Here is a 16,216-nt window from a genome sequence, read left to right on the forward strand (position 1 = left end):
GAAATGCGGGTGAAAGTGAAACTAATTATAAAAAAGCAGTTAAATTATTTTAGGAAGTGCAGTCAGGTTTAACCTTGCATGGTTTATATTTACAGGTAGTCTCTCATCACTGTGAGTTGACACGTGTATTATTTTGCTCTTTACATTGAGAAACAAACAGAATGATGTCTGAAGATCGACAATCCTATCGAAAAACACCTAAAAACGCATGTCAGATTCGAACCCTAGTTTTCTGAAAATTAACTGACCACTAGATCAATTCACCTTCATCTGATTCTAGGTTGCTATTATTTTTTTTGTAATGATGTTTCTTCTTGTTGTTATTGTTGTTGTTTTCTTCTCGATTCTTCAAATGGATGGGCTAAAATCATAGGGAAATGCAATTAAGATATGGTTTAAATGCATGCGTAAAAGTTTGAATATTTCAGATCTTAAGTCATGGAAGAATGCCAAAAATGTTTGTATGTATACAAAAGGGCATATTCATAAAGACATGATATAATCGATGCGATCATCATTAAGGATCATAAAACATTTCCTTTTACAATTATCATATTTGTATTGCAATTAGTATTATTATTATCATTTCCATTATTACATTCGTAATTTCATATTTGATTCGTCAACAGCATAGCTGATAATTATTATTGTACAATGTATATCTTCTCATGAATGACCATATAGTTACGTATAGTGGTTACCATGGTAACACTTTTCTAACGAACAGAACTATCGTGTCTCTTTGAAAATTGAAATGAATTGAAAATGAACAGAGTGAAATAATAAAACGATCTAGTATAATGCAGATAGTGGAGTAAATTTCAAGGGGATATGTAAAATACACAAATCAATTGTCATCAATGATTATTGCAGAGTGTGTTGGAGTAGGAGGAAAGGGGGAGGGGCGGCCAAGAGGAGGGTCTGTGACGTAATTTCATGGGCCAGAGCGGATAAATTAGAGCAAAAATTTCATGCCCATGACCAAAGTATTTAGACGACTAAACTCTAATGTGTAGAACTGTGATCTATTATAGTATTCAAATGTGACGATTGTGATGAGTGGGCAATTTTTTCCTCGAAATGGGACACTCATTCTATATTGACATTGATCCCCATGTTTGCGATATTTTGGAAGAAGAATTTTAATTTATTGCTGGGTTCAGGCTCTAAATTGTGTGTTGTTAACATACATTATGTAGGCCCACTAATTGGTATGAGGCCTAATTCACTTGCACGTGTAAAATGAAAATGAAATATTAGTATGAAATGTGTTTTTACATTAAATTTCGATGTTTTATTGTATAGTCTGAGTGGTTTCAGCTTACGAATTATATCTTTTCCTCCAGTTTCTCATGGTGGTAACACAATACATTGGAACGATGATCACCCCATACTGTAACGGACAAGGTCGGGGTCGCAAATTCTTTTGTCATCAGCTACCGGCGTGGACATGAAAAACCTGGTTCGGTTTTTATTCCTTACGACTTCACTAGTACACCGTTACAAATTGGTATTTGTCCCGCAGCGAGATTCAGCGGGAATCTAATGAGAGTGTAGGCCGACGGGGCAGGCAGGTTCACGATCTACTTCTCCTTTTAAACTCTCTTATCCTATTTCGATTGTTCTCCTTGGGCGTTCTACCAGGGGTGACGAAAAGGTCGAGTTATAAAAGAGACGGTTCCACCAAGAACTGTTACAACGTTATCCACAGTCAGCAAGTTGTATACAGTACTGTTGTATCAGAAACTTATTTATGCTGTCGTTGAAATATGGAGAGGAAAATGTGAAAGAATCAAACTTTCTCTACAACACAAGCACACACATAAAAAGAAGATTATTAGAGTGGGCATAATTCGTAGAAAGTGATGGAAGGCATACTATCGTAACAATCATAATAAACGTTATGTAATAGTACGTCCGATTACCCACAATTAAATAAATAATGTCTTTATACTCCTACAGATGCCAGGAAACTATCACTCCCACAGAGAAAAGAATTAACTGTATACACTAGCATGTCTTTTTAATACATACTGAGAAACCGACAAGTGACACCACCCCACACACACCCACTCAATCTCACCCCGCCCCCTCCCTTTGGACAATCCCATTTAGTTGGAATCATCAATATGTCAGATATGCATTACTTTGGTTTTAAGCTTGCCCAACAAAGCAACATGCATGTACCAAATTGTTTTCTACACGATAGGATGAGTTTTCACCAAGGAGGATCTCTTTGGTTTTACCCAACGCATGTGCAAAGATGACTCTGATCAAGACAGTGCAACAACGCCCCCAGTTTTCACCTCTTCGAATTATACTCTCACTCTCTCACTCTCTCTCTCTCTCTCTCTCTCTCTCTCTCTCTCTTTATCACTTTCACTCTCTTTCTCTCTGTATATATCTTTTTCTCTCTCTATATATTATATCTCTTTCTTACTCCCCCTCTCTCTCTCTCTCTCTCTCTCTCTCTCTATCTCTCTCTGTTGGTCTTGCTCTATGCTCTGGTGAAGAGCCAGTCATGCCGTTCAAATTCCAGTTAATCGAGGTCCGTCCAGATCGGACCACTTTTTTATGGTTACTTGTGATTAATAGTTATCAAAACGAGCTACCCGAAACCTTTCATTATACTATTTATAGGTGTTGGACGTGACATATTACACATAGTGTCCAGTATAACAATATCATGGATCTATACACGTTGTGGTGTCATCAGACCGTTTGTACATAATAAAAACCAGGATCTAATTATCATTTTCAAATTTGAATAATTATAATAATAAAGATAAACCTACATAAATTTGAAGAGAAGGGACTGAAAATATTATCATGGTTGTCTGGTATTTAAATAAAAATGACAATACGTTAATGCTATGGCATTTAAACAATAATTGACCTTGAAACAATCAAACTAGTAGCCAAACTACTTCTACGTCATTTTAATTTTCATTCATCCTGGGTTTTTTTTCTTCATATAGTTCTTATTCAATATAATTCAAGGAGACGCGATGGCTCAGTGGTATAGAGCAGTGGTCTCGTAACCGGGAGGTCCCGGGTTCGAAACCAAGTTGGTGGGCTAGTGCCCTTTGGTAAGGCATTACGCCTCATTACCAAGTCCCTCGGAGAGGACCTTGATCCGTCGGTCCCTGCGTACTTACTGACAAGCATACCCATGCTTACTTATCACTCAGGTAAAACAAAGTCCAACCAAACTATTAAAACCATGATATATTTCAGGGCTGAAAAGTCGAAGTTTGTTGCTTTGTATTATGACGGGCCTAAATGGTGAATGTAAACATATAAACCAGCTCGTCGTACAGAATTGTAATGGGCAGGAGTAGAGCATTCGGAGAAGATAAATAATTGAAGTCCTAAAAGAAATGATTAAAGAAGTTGATGACCTATTCACAAATATGCCAGCCATTTATTTTTTCAGAATTATCATAATATTGCACATCTGAAACACTTCAAAAACATCGGACGTACCGTGTTTTCAAATCACCCTTTATGACAAGTAAAAAGAAGGGGAAAGACTAATTGACTTCGTGTCTAGGTATTGTTACCATGGCAACCCAGTAATTACAGGGAGGCTGAAAAAGAATCCTTCGATGCATGAAATAATTCCCATAATTTTTGTAATCAGCATAACATATTCCCGATCATTAGCACGTGAAGAAGGTAACTTCGAGTGAAAAGAAATGGTTGGATTATGCAAGGTTGCATTTATTTCATAATTTACCAGGGTCCAGAAAACTTTAAAGCTAAACCAAGCTACGGTGAGCTCAATTTTTTTTTAATGACAGACATTTCTTTCCCCTCATTCCTTTTGAATCCATCCGCCAGACAGATAAAGCTTTTCATGGGTAGCTAAGCGTACGATTCGGATTGAAAGGTGATAATTTAATCTCCTGATTAGTGATACAAGAAAAGACTACTCAACAATACAAATACAATAGCAAGCTTTGATGCATTTCCGAGAATCATGGGGGCGTCTGCATCCTATCAAGGCTGTTATTACAGTTCCTATAGACTTCGGGAACTGACTAAAATATTATGTTTTTATATTTTAGCAAACAGTTGGTTGTTAGACCGATAACATGTGAACGGGTGATGCAAAACTTGTAGAAAACAACATATAGTAGGCCTACGTTTAGGAAGCTTCATATTGTACAGTTTAGTCATTCAATTGTGGTCTTTTTTCCATAATAACATTCTCGTGTCACAAATTAATACCTACCTATTTGATTTACAATATTTCTGTTATACGTTCCGAGGGTACATATGTTTCTGTTTGTAAAATATTATGAAATACACATTGTTTTTTTTCTTCATATAATTTATCATGATTCTCAACAATTTGTTTGTGAACAGTATAGTCTTGTCTACTTGAATGAAAGCTGTCTGGGTGCCATCTGTCCATGCACCGTGTGGTGTGCAGCAGTGCAAGCGACCGGAAGAGCGGAAATCTAGTCCAAATATTGACAAAAACATGCTTTTCTTAGAATCATATTTGACGAAGGTTGATCGCACAATGGACACGTTAGGATTGTGATGTGAGGTAAGCCAGACTAATCAATCAATTATAATAAATGTATTTCAATTTTTTACATTCAAGGAAAATAGGTACACGTCACCGGCATTCTATTTAATAAATTCTCATTGGAAAACATTTGATCTTGAAGGCATTGTTTAAAAATATTTCCAGTTTTACAAATCTGAGATGCATGGCCCTACGTGTTATGAGTGCCTGTGATATGGTGTAATATTAAAGCCCTGAAAATATGCGCATCAAAATGATCATTAAGTGTTTTAAATAAGTATAATATTTGAGTGACCGGTTTTACGATACCCCCCCCCCCCCCATTAGACTGTAGTGTTATAACAAACTGTTTAAAACCGTTTGGCAAACAGTTGTTGACATTTCTAATTCCAATCATAAATATCTTGATAATCAGACAAGTGATCGTCTTGTAAAAGTCATGGGATTCCTGACTGGCCTAAAGGTTTATAATTATGATTGCAGCAGGAGCTAAATCCGGGATTTTGTTTAGGATCTGAGACAAAGTTACCCAATCCCTTCAATGAGAATTCTCTGAAATAGAGATTATTGTACATTTTATTTAGTCCATTTTTATGGAATTGGCCTAAAAGTAAGAGGGGCGCGAAAAAAAAACACTTCAGAGCCTGGTAGATGCCCCCCCCCCCCGAAACAAATCTAGAAGGGGATGGGTCGCCACTTTCTAGAACCGCCACTGGTAAATAACATAATTTATATATTTTATTTATATATAATATATATATTTATTCATTTACCACTTGTGGAATGGGACATCTAAATGAATCAGCACATGGTGAAAGTTGTGGTGTTAATTTATTGATTAGACTAGGGAGTGTCTGTGCCAACGGTGGGTTAATTTGTTTGTGAATGAAATTCTTTTCTCACGGTATTTGTCGGGCTAACATCCTTGAACCGAGATCAAGCCCGGTGTCTCCATATTCCTGCGTACAACGAAGGACCATGATAGAGCTTATATAGACGTGAACATGTAAATTAAATATGATCACAATGGAAATCATTCTGTAGATTGAATTGTTTAGGTAAGGGTTGAAAAGAAAAATCACAAAACAAGTACTTATTGAGGGATATTTATCATAATTTGACAGCATCACGTTATGGTTCCTCAGTAATAATGTCTTATACACTCAATCAGTTATAGAAACAATAGTTAAATGACTCCAACTCAGAATCGAATTATTCGTATATTTTGTCTCGGATTGTGACGTACTTGTATACGTGGACATTATATTATGCAGCTCCCCCCCCCCCCCCCCCACATAGAGAGCATTACACGAAGTAATTTTTCTTCAAACAGGTCGAGTAAACATGCACTAGATACTGTCTAATATTGACTTTATCAAATCGGCGGAAGTGAGGGGGAAAATGTACATGAAAGAGGTGATATATATATATAGAGAGAGAGAGAGATTGAGAGAGAGAGAGAGAGAGAGACAGAAAGAGAGAGAGAGAGAGAGACAGAGAGACAGAGAGAGAGACAGAGAGAGTTTCTTTGTATGCTACCAGCTGATCATTTTAGAATGCTCTCGATGAGAAGCCATACTAAAATTGTTGGTAATTACTTTTATGCAAAGGTGTGGTACAGTAATTTACGTCATAATCGAAATATGACATTCTAGTGCCAGCTGTAATGCTTCCGATAGACTATTCAAGAGAAACAAATGAAATGTAGAGATGGAGAGGGAGAGGTAGAGAGAGAGAGAGAGAGAGAGAGAGAGAAAGAGAGAGAGAGTGATAGAGAGAGAGAGAAAGAGAGAAATAGAGAGATAGAGAAAGAGAGAGAAATAGAGAGAGAAATAGAGAGAGAGAGAGAAAGAAAGAGAGAGAGAGATAGAGAGAGGGAGAGAGAGAGAGAGAGAAAGCGTAAGAGGGACACCGTCTGCATATATCTTATTTTCCATTCCACCTATCCCACGCCCCATTCTTTCCAACTGTGTACCTGGTCAACACTCATGCCCTGGATGAATGTAACAGTCTGATACACAGTGCTTCTTTCTCACCCCTCCCCCCCCCCCCCCCCCCCCCCCCCCCCCCCCTCACACTCTCTCTCTCTCCCTCTCTCTCTCTCTCTCTTTCTTTCTCTCTTCTCCTCTCTCACACTCTCTTACCTATCCATCTTCTCTCTCTCTCTCTCTTTTCTCAATCTAACACCCACTGTTATAATGTCTCCTCTATCCATGTCCTCCGCAAAAGCTCATACATCATACCGTCTGAAGGAATGTAGCTATCAACCATGTGGTCCAAGCTTTAGAGCGTCTACAAATCTAGCCGGGTGCAAATAATGTGATTGTTGCGTCACAAAGGCACTGACTACGTAAGTAGTTTGTATGCTAAGTCTACATCTACCCCCGATCATGTAAGAACCCTGGCGTGTTGGCAGCATGCCAGCTATCTACATGCACTTCATCGCCGATAAAAGATTAAGGAGGAAGCGGTGGAGAGGAAAAAAACGTGCCAAGTCTGTCTACAGCTCCACATCAAAATATTCGCCAAGCATGATTAGATTAGCCAGGTCCATCAAGCATCAAACTTCCGCTGGTAATTGTAATATTGGCAGAAGTTAATTGAGTATGTATTGGTTCTTGTAATACGCTTTATAGATAAACAAGTATATAGATATACCTTTTTACGATTCATTTACGACGTAGCCCGAAATTACCGCTATAGGTTAAATGAAAATATCCTCATTTTCTCCAGACCTACAATAAAGGAATTAAAATATTAAGGTGTCTAAATAATTTGGATAAATCCCATTAAAGGAAAATGTTGTAAATACTATTTTTCGGAATTTTGTTTATGCAGTTCGGTGAATTAAGCCTTTCCAGTTTTGCTTCTGGTGTTGTTGTTTGTGTGTTTCATGTTTTGGTTTGATTTATTTTGCACTGCGGCAATAAAAAAAAATTAAATAATAAAGTTTGACAATGGTTTGTGCTGATCCAACCAATGACGTCACATAGTACTCTGAACTGAATGTACTTTATTAAGCTATAAATGACACATTTATTCACATTTAGATTTCTATGAACTGCATATATATTCAATTCTGCACAGACTAGGCTATCCGGAAGAAAATAGTGGCACGTGACTTCCTGAAAACAAAAACAAAACATTGAATGACGTCATATTCGCAATGACGTCATGCACCCGTCTCTTATCTCTCTCTCTCTCTCTCTCCCTCTCTCTCTCTCTCTCTCTCTCTCTATCTCAAGCGAGATATGTATGAGAATCTATCTTGGTGCCGGTGATGTGTAGGGTCACCATGTTCGGTGGTCCATCATACACACACAGGGCCACTGAGCAGCCAGTGGCGTACTAACACCACTTCTATACGTTGCATGTGAATGCGAAGAATGTTACAGCAGTATTATCAACCCGCCCCGTGTATAATCACTCATTCAAGATCATGTGATAGACTGATAAAGGGCGATTATAAGACGAGCATACTTGTCGTGGTCATGTAATCAATCTTCCTCTTTAAATTCATGCACTAGATTCCTTTTTTCATCTTGGTTTTTAGAGTTGAATTCTTGTATTGTAATATATTGATGATGCTTATTGCAGTGTCCTTCTCCTGATATCAGCGCTTATGACCGTACCATTTATTAAAATTATATTCATTGTAGATTTCATATTTAATAAAGACATAGTTATCCGAATCAGTGATAGAGAATTTTAAACCCCTGTCTAATAGCGTTCCTTTGTGGAATCGCTCCCTAATCTAATTTCCATTTTCTCATTCAACAAAATTAATACAATATTTAGATTCATAGATCGTTACACAAGTAATTATAATGAAGTGAATATTTCTTTTAAATCTTACTTTCGTTATTGGAACACAAGAGGGGAAGATCGATGGTGGAGGGGGGGGGGGGAGGGGGTTGAAGAGAGTGGTATGGAATTATCTTTAGATTGAAATTTATATCTCTATAATAAGTCAATAGAGAAACTATAGAAGAACTATAGAAGAAGATAGATTGAATTTGGAAGAGTATTTTAAAACGTGAATTTAAAAACGACCCACAATGCAGTGCTGACATGGTTGATAACACAGTAATGAAAACATTGTGATCACATGACCCCGCAATTAGGTTGAAACAAAAAAAAGAGGTTGGACTGTTTACATAACAAAGCTCACTATCTCGGATCGGCTAACCATTGACTGGGAAAGCTCTGACGTCATTCCTCACCACTCTGTCTAAACATTCGTAGGCGCTAAATATAGAATAGTCGATATCTTCAGTCATCTATTAGATCTTGATTTCCCCCGTATTTAATGAAATTATGAGGACCGAAACAAGACCGTGTAAACACGGGATAAGAACAGATGGTTGAAAGGATGTAGTGGTATTGTGGACTGGCAAACAATGGGATGTTTGAGAACTGAAACTGTGCTAAATATACTGAAACACAACCTATTTGTATATCGCGTAATATTGATAAAAATGCAGCGTTTTTATTAGGCCTAAACAATCCCCTAATTCATCCCTATCAGCAAACAAAACACTAATCACGCCATATTATACTTTTTTTCAAGGGGGAGGGGGGGGGGGTGTCCTTCATCTTTTTCCTGATCGTATATTATTTTTAGATGCAATATCTATAAAATACTTGAATTAAACAAGTGTGCTTGTTTCTATCAGTTAAATATACAGAGAAAAATAAGTGCATGCAGACTATTGTTGCCCGCATTGTATTGTGTTTGCCATGTACAATGAGGCTATAAGTGTTATCCACACTTCCTAAGCATGCTAAGTGCACTATCATTAGGAAGTGTTTGATGTTCTAATCATTTCTTCAATGATAAAGAGATAATAATAGACTGTGAGCAAATAGACATTTCTAGATTACGTGCAAATAAACGTTTATCTGTCAATGATGACGCAATTTGGAATTGAAATACAGGTGTTTATTTAGATAGGTCTAAATTATTTACACTGTTCTTAATTTTCAGTTACCTTACGAAAACGTTACTATTCATTAAATACCTAGTATCCACGTTGTAATTAACTGCTAAATTACGTTAAGTAGATTATTATACATGATATGTTTGATAGAAGTGAATGTATAATCTTAATGCTGAGGGAGATGTATGTGTTTGAATTATCTTTGGATTGATTGTGTAATAAGATATGTTTGTACTGAATGTATTTTAAAACTAAATAGTACAACAAGTACGTTTTGAGAATATCAAGATCGTGATAATTATGTAAAAGTAAGATTTTAAGTAATGTTGAATAGTGATATGGTTAACAAGAATGATAATATTTAAACTGATTATAATATGACAAGCCATAATGTATAATCTTTAGTAATTAAAGTAGAAAAATAACCATGTTTGTATTATATTATTTTGAAGTGAATGATGATTGCTTTAGAAAACAATATTTTATGGTTTTAAGATAACCCAAAGCCTGTATAATGGTTGAGTATCGAAGTTAATATAAATGTTGGAATATTTTCTTTTTCCCTTCTGCTTTCGCTTGATTGCATGTAAACTATTAATTTCTTTGAAATGAATGAATAATCTCAATAATGGAAGAAGTGAGGTAGACATTCTACATTTTCTATTTCTCAGGAGTATGCATCATGATGGAATCCATGGCGGAAGCGTATTAAATCCAATTATATCTGCTCCATCGAACCATGGACTTACTATGATCGAACATCGGAGCTCAAGATTATTAACAAGGGATTAGCGGGACGAGGCTGCAATTAAAGATGATAGGATGAAGACATGCAGGTTGATCATGTGTAGAATTATGGATAGGAGGAAGAGAGAGAGAGAGGGAGGGGGAGAGAGAGAGGGAGAGAGAGCGTGTGTGTAAGGAGAGAAGGGGTAGAATTTTTCAACATGACTCAAATTACCATTATCATTTTTTAAACATGGATGAGGTTTTTAATGTGTAGATGTCAAACAAAAATATTATCGGAATTAATCTAGTGATATTCGTTTGTCTCGCAATGTATATGTTCAACAAGGGATCTAAAAGATCAAGACGTTTCGTGCGCCGCTGCAACACTGCGTCAGGTGATAAAATATTATCATTGTTATATTGTATCATGGGCATGCCAGATGCAAGGACAAAGAAATTGAGTGAAATTATGCATCTATGTATTATAGCTCCAGGAAGAAAATTATATATTTATCTGTAGGAGTCAGAAGGGAGTTAACTCTTTAACCCTAATAAGGCCGGGGGGGGGCCATTATGGCCCCCCCCCCTCCACAATTTTTTCGATTGCTCGGGAACGCATATGGATGGCGCCCCGCTGCTCGCTGACTTTTTTCTTTCGAGTCTTGCGCAACTTTTAAAATAATTTTTTTGAAAATCGGACCTACGGTTACAAGGTCACGTGACCTTTTGTCTTCGCATGTCAGCCTGAAAATCGCTCATTTTCGTGATTTGTGTACAAAACGTATGGCAAAGTCATTTTTCCTAAAAGCAGATCAAACATGGGTTATTGGGTCTTGTTTAAAGCTTAGGTGGTTGTTTTGGGAGTCAAAATAGTTGAATTGTAGTAAAAGATAAAATAAAACAACAAAAACAATGAAATACATAAGTTAAAAAAACAATGAAATACATAAGAAATTATCAAAACAAGGGATAACATAAGAAATAAGCTGGCTCTTCCAATTTTTTTGTCTTATTATTATTCAGAATGGTCTAATGAATATATTTAGTGAAAAAGAATGCTTAAATATGAATAATATATGATTTATTGGTAAAAATGTGATTTTTATGACTTTATTTGCATAAATTACCATAAATATGCAAATGAGTGAATTTTTCAAAAAATTGAAACGATCATATTATTCTTTACACTTCACTTGACATGCGTGCAAATTTTCGCGGCGATCGGCCGCTTCGCGGCCGAGATCTTGAGGGGGGGCCATAATGGCCCCCCCGGCCCTACTAAGACTTCAAATAGCCCGGCCTTATTAGGGTTAACATAATAGAATCAATGTCTTTCTGGCTCTCAGCCGATGTTTTGATATGAACTACTGCAATAGGAATATCAATGGCGCCATTATTCACATAATCATTACCATCGCCTCCAATTGGCCTCCCAATAAACAAAACACTAAAAAGTAACCTCTTTTGGGAGTGTATTTTAAGTGATTTTAAAGTATGGTGCCTTTTGAACTAAATTTAAACGTTATCGACACGTGCTTTCATTTAAACAAAAAAGGTACTCCTGTTCACGTTTGCATCTAACCTAAAAACCACCAATTTATCACGCGACTGGAGTAACGTGATTCCACGTACCTCTGTAAATCACGTGTTTATGACCAAATAACCACTTGACCAAGCAACGAGTTTTTTGTCCGTTAACCGATGGTGGTGATAAATAAGTAATTATTTGGTCTTGTAAGCACCTTAATCGATTGGTTTCACAGGTTATCCAAGATTGATGGTCATAATCACGTTACTTACACCGGCTAATCGTCGTATTGTTCTGTCCGTGAATCTCTGGTTATATTAAATTTGTAATTCTGAGGTGTCTTACACACCTCTTTAAATGGTTTCAAAGTTACCATAACTTTCTTGGTTATGATCACGTAGCTAAAACTGATTACTAATCTAAGCTGTGAATCCGTGATATTTAGGTGTGAAAAATTAGTAATTATTAGGTGTCTTAAAACACCTATTTAAATGGTAGTCAAAGTTGCCAGCAGTTCCGCGGTGATGATCTCGTGACTCAAACGGATTATTAATCTAAGCTGGGCATAAGTGACTTTTAGGTGTGAAAAATTAGTAATTATTAGGTGTCTTAAAACACCTTTTTAAATGGTTTCAAAGTTACCATAACTTTATTGGTGATGATCACGTTGCTAAAACTGATTACTAATCTAAGCTGTGAATTCGTGATATTTAGGTGTGAAAAATTAGTAATTATTAGGTGTCTTAAAACACCTATGTAAATGGTAGTCAAAGTTGCCAGCAGTTCCGCGGTGATGATCTCGTGACTCAAACGGATTATTAATCTAAGCTGGGTATTCCGTGATTTCCAGGTGTGAAAAATGAGTTATTCTTGGGTGTCTTGATGGTTTCACAGTTACCATTTAAGTTCCGTGGTGATAATCCCGTGTCTGTTGGCATATTTCTATTTTCACCAGTTGATAACTGACTGTTGGCATCTTTTCATTGCACCAGTTGATAACCGGTCTGTGTGCATATTTCCAGTTGCACCAGTTGATGACTGCTGGCTGACTGTTGGCATGTTTCCAGTTGAACCAGCTGACACAAATTAATTTGCATATTGAATATGGGGTGCGTGCAGATCTATGTTTTTTAAACAGTTTATCTGAATTTACAGCATATTTCTTAATTACTGATGATTTAGTTATATGCAATTCATTTCGAAAATACTACAAATATAAATTACCAGTTATTAGGACATTTCGCTACTTCGTATAAATTACATTTAATTAAACATGAATAAGGAAAACATTAACTAGAACTAAAATAATTTCAATAAAATACAAGTATATGAAAAAATTTCGATTAATTAATTATGTAAGTCTACTTATTACCAATGCCTTTACATTGGAAATACAGACGTACCAGTATTGAAGTGTTGTTGCCGTTCAACTGGTTGGAAGTTTTACCAAATGGTTCTAATGGCTCAGCTAGACCAGTTGAATTCTAACTGGTCTGGATCAACTGGATCATTTAGCCCATTTCAATTTCCGGGGTTACCAGTTGGCATTAACTGGTTCATCAACTGGACCAGTTGCAACTAGCTTTCTCCTCTGGGATGTTTGCAACCACCCCCCCCCCCCCCACCCCTCTAATTCCAAACTGCTTCCGGCGCGCCTTATTATGAAAGATCCAAAACACGATGTTCAGAAACGGGATGAGAACGTCATTATTTTGGTTTATTTATTGTGTAACATTTGCGTAATTATCGGGTTGAACGCGGGTTACAGTAATATATTTCCTCTTCGACGTAATATTCACGTGAATTTCACGCAGATATTTTGACGAAAACAATCACTAACGCTTCACGTGTTTTTGTGACGCGATAATTTCGTTTATGAAGATGTAATTTCATAACCAAAAAACACGGGAGTACTAGGTTTCCAAACCATGGTCTCCAAGGTAGGGATAATCACGTTATTATAATGGTGATATTGCAGTGACAATTGCGTGATTTAGTGTACGTGTGTTTTAAGTGACCTAGTGCAATAAACGTATTAACACATTTACGTAAATGTCCGGTGTTTGAAGAACGTAACTCTCCTCAAGTCGATACCTTGATATTGACGTGATTTTCACATGATTTTGTTTATTGGGCTAGTGTTACAATGAGTACCAATGCAGGTATGAATACTAGGTAACCAGTTCCATAGGCTGCATGCCACCATCAACAACAACAACAACAAACAAACGGACAAACAAAAACATAAAGGTATATGGTCAATGCTTTGCTATATACACTCATCCATAGCATAATACAAATATGCAAACGGTCATCTTACCCGTATACATGTGACTATGAAATTCTTAATCGACATTGGCATAGACATCACGCTATTAATGAGCAATCTAATACCACCCTTTGGGACCACTGGACTATGCCGCGTGACGTTCGTCCAAGGAAGATGACCGGGTCCTCGTGACTATACCCGCTGTGCCGTGGGCGCCAAAACGAACGCTTCGCATTCCGTACAAGACAACGTGATATCACAAGATATTAATATTATATCAATGGCGTAACATGACTCCGGCCATGGAGAAGGGGGCTGTTGTGATCATAGGGTTGTATATCATATTATCTTCTCTTTCTTTTCCAATTCTCCATTCCTTTTCTCTCCTTTTTTTTTTGTGGGGGGGGGGGGGAGGGGGGGGGGGGTCGATAGGTGCACTTACCCCATACGTACGTCACTCTGATTAGGCCCGATACCATTTTGGAAGTTATAGGTGTGTACATGCACCTTTCGTTATGAGATTTATGAGGCAATGATATAAATTGTTTCTTTTCATTCGTAAAATCTTGTTTGAGAAAATGAAAAGTTCTTTTCAATTCTATGTGAGATTGAAGGTAGCATAAAACTTTATAAAAGAGAATTGATAGTTAACTGACATACCTTAGACAATGCCAGATGGGAAGAATAGTGGTTATTCGAAATTTAAAACTCGGCATTGTTGACATACCTTGTATACATTATTGTTCCTAATCTTTAGGGGGGAAATAACTTAAAATAGGTTTGTGAATTTGCTTTTATCGTGTAAAATTGTATGTCACCTTTAACATTATGCAAAAACGAAGGAAATGAGCCGGGTTAAGATTATTATGATAAACATTTGCAGATTATCTATTCTGATTGCGCTTCAAAACAATGTGTTCTCTTGAGTTAATGCCCATGAAAATGGAATGTTAAATGAACAGATTTCGTTTCAATGCGCGTTGATTTCTCTGTCGAAACGCACTTGCCTTTCGTTTGAAGATGGATGTGATGAAGTAGGACAGTGCGTCCAATCTATGCTCCATCCATCAATCTATTCTTGGTGTGATGGTCTCTGGCACACATGCAAGGTCACGTTTACTATCTAAATCTGGTGATGCCATTACGGCAACTATGTCCAATTACATGGCCCTCAGCCAGCATATAAATTAGTGGATGCGTTCTAACTGGCGTAAAAACTCTTCACTCGCGTTAGCACTGCACAGATTGGTCTTTGCTGGAAAAGGAGGGCGTCGCAAGGCGTCGTCAGTGGAAACACAGTCTTGGCGGTGAATCGAAGATGAAGCTCCGTTGGCGGCGGTACTAGGCATGGGAGTGCATGGGCGCATCAAAATATTATGGTCACGTGATCATTTGATGACATCAGCAGTGCTGACGTGCATTGGATTCACAGGGAGAGAGAGAGGTATAGAGAGAGAGAGAGAGAGATACCCGCTTCCGGAATCGTCGCAGTCTGGAACATTCCTACATGGAGTGACGTGGGACTAGTATGTATTCAAGCTGAATATGTAATCATTCGTTCTTACGTCAGTTTTAAACCGTATTATATTTTAATTTTAAATGAAAGGAATTGATGGATAGGGCAGCATATTGGCTTAAATCCAGGATGCATCAGCATCACCCAAAACATCATTAGCTAGATGATCATGGGTGTATCTTCCAGCTCCCTCAACATCAGTCGTTTAATCTGTTCCCATGATACTTCCAGAGGGAGTGAACTTCAAATTGGAGCAGCCCATTACGTCACAACCGGCAGACAATCAGCGTCTACTACTACTACGACGACGATGTTTGATCATGAGCCAGATAGCGTTGTTATGACTGGAGTATGGTACGATGCGATGAGAAACAGACCAATGAGATTTTGCCATGGTTTATTGATATCCAGAGAGTGTGTAATGTGATAGGAAACATGGATATTGCTCTTGTTATTATAATGTCTATCTGGCAGACAGACCTAGAGGATAGGTCGGGTAACCTTTGTAAGCGACAGATTGATCTACCGTAGATGTTAACATACTATTTCTGATATCGATTTTATAATCGAATATATTCTCAATTTTTGTTTTCAATGAGGATAAGAAAGAAAGAGGATGGAGAAGATGGAGAGGGAGAAAGAGGAAGAGAGGGAGAGAGAGAGAGAGAGAGAGAGAGAAGAAGTAAAAATCAAA

This window comes from Strongylocentrotus purpuratus, unplaced genomic scaffold (assembly GCF_000002235.5).
Source record: "Strongylocentrotus purpuratus isolate Spur 01 unplaced genomic scaffold, Spur_5.0 spur5_scaffold_3, whole genome shotgun sequence".
NCBI classification, from domain to species: domain Eukaryota; kingdom Metazoa; phylum Echinodermata; class Echinoidea; order Camarodonta; family Strongylocentrotidae; genus Strongylocentrotus; species Strongylocentrotus purpuratus.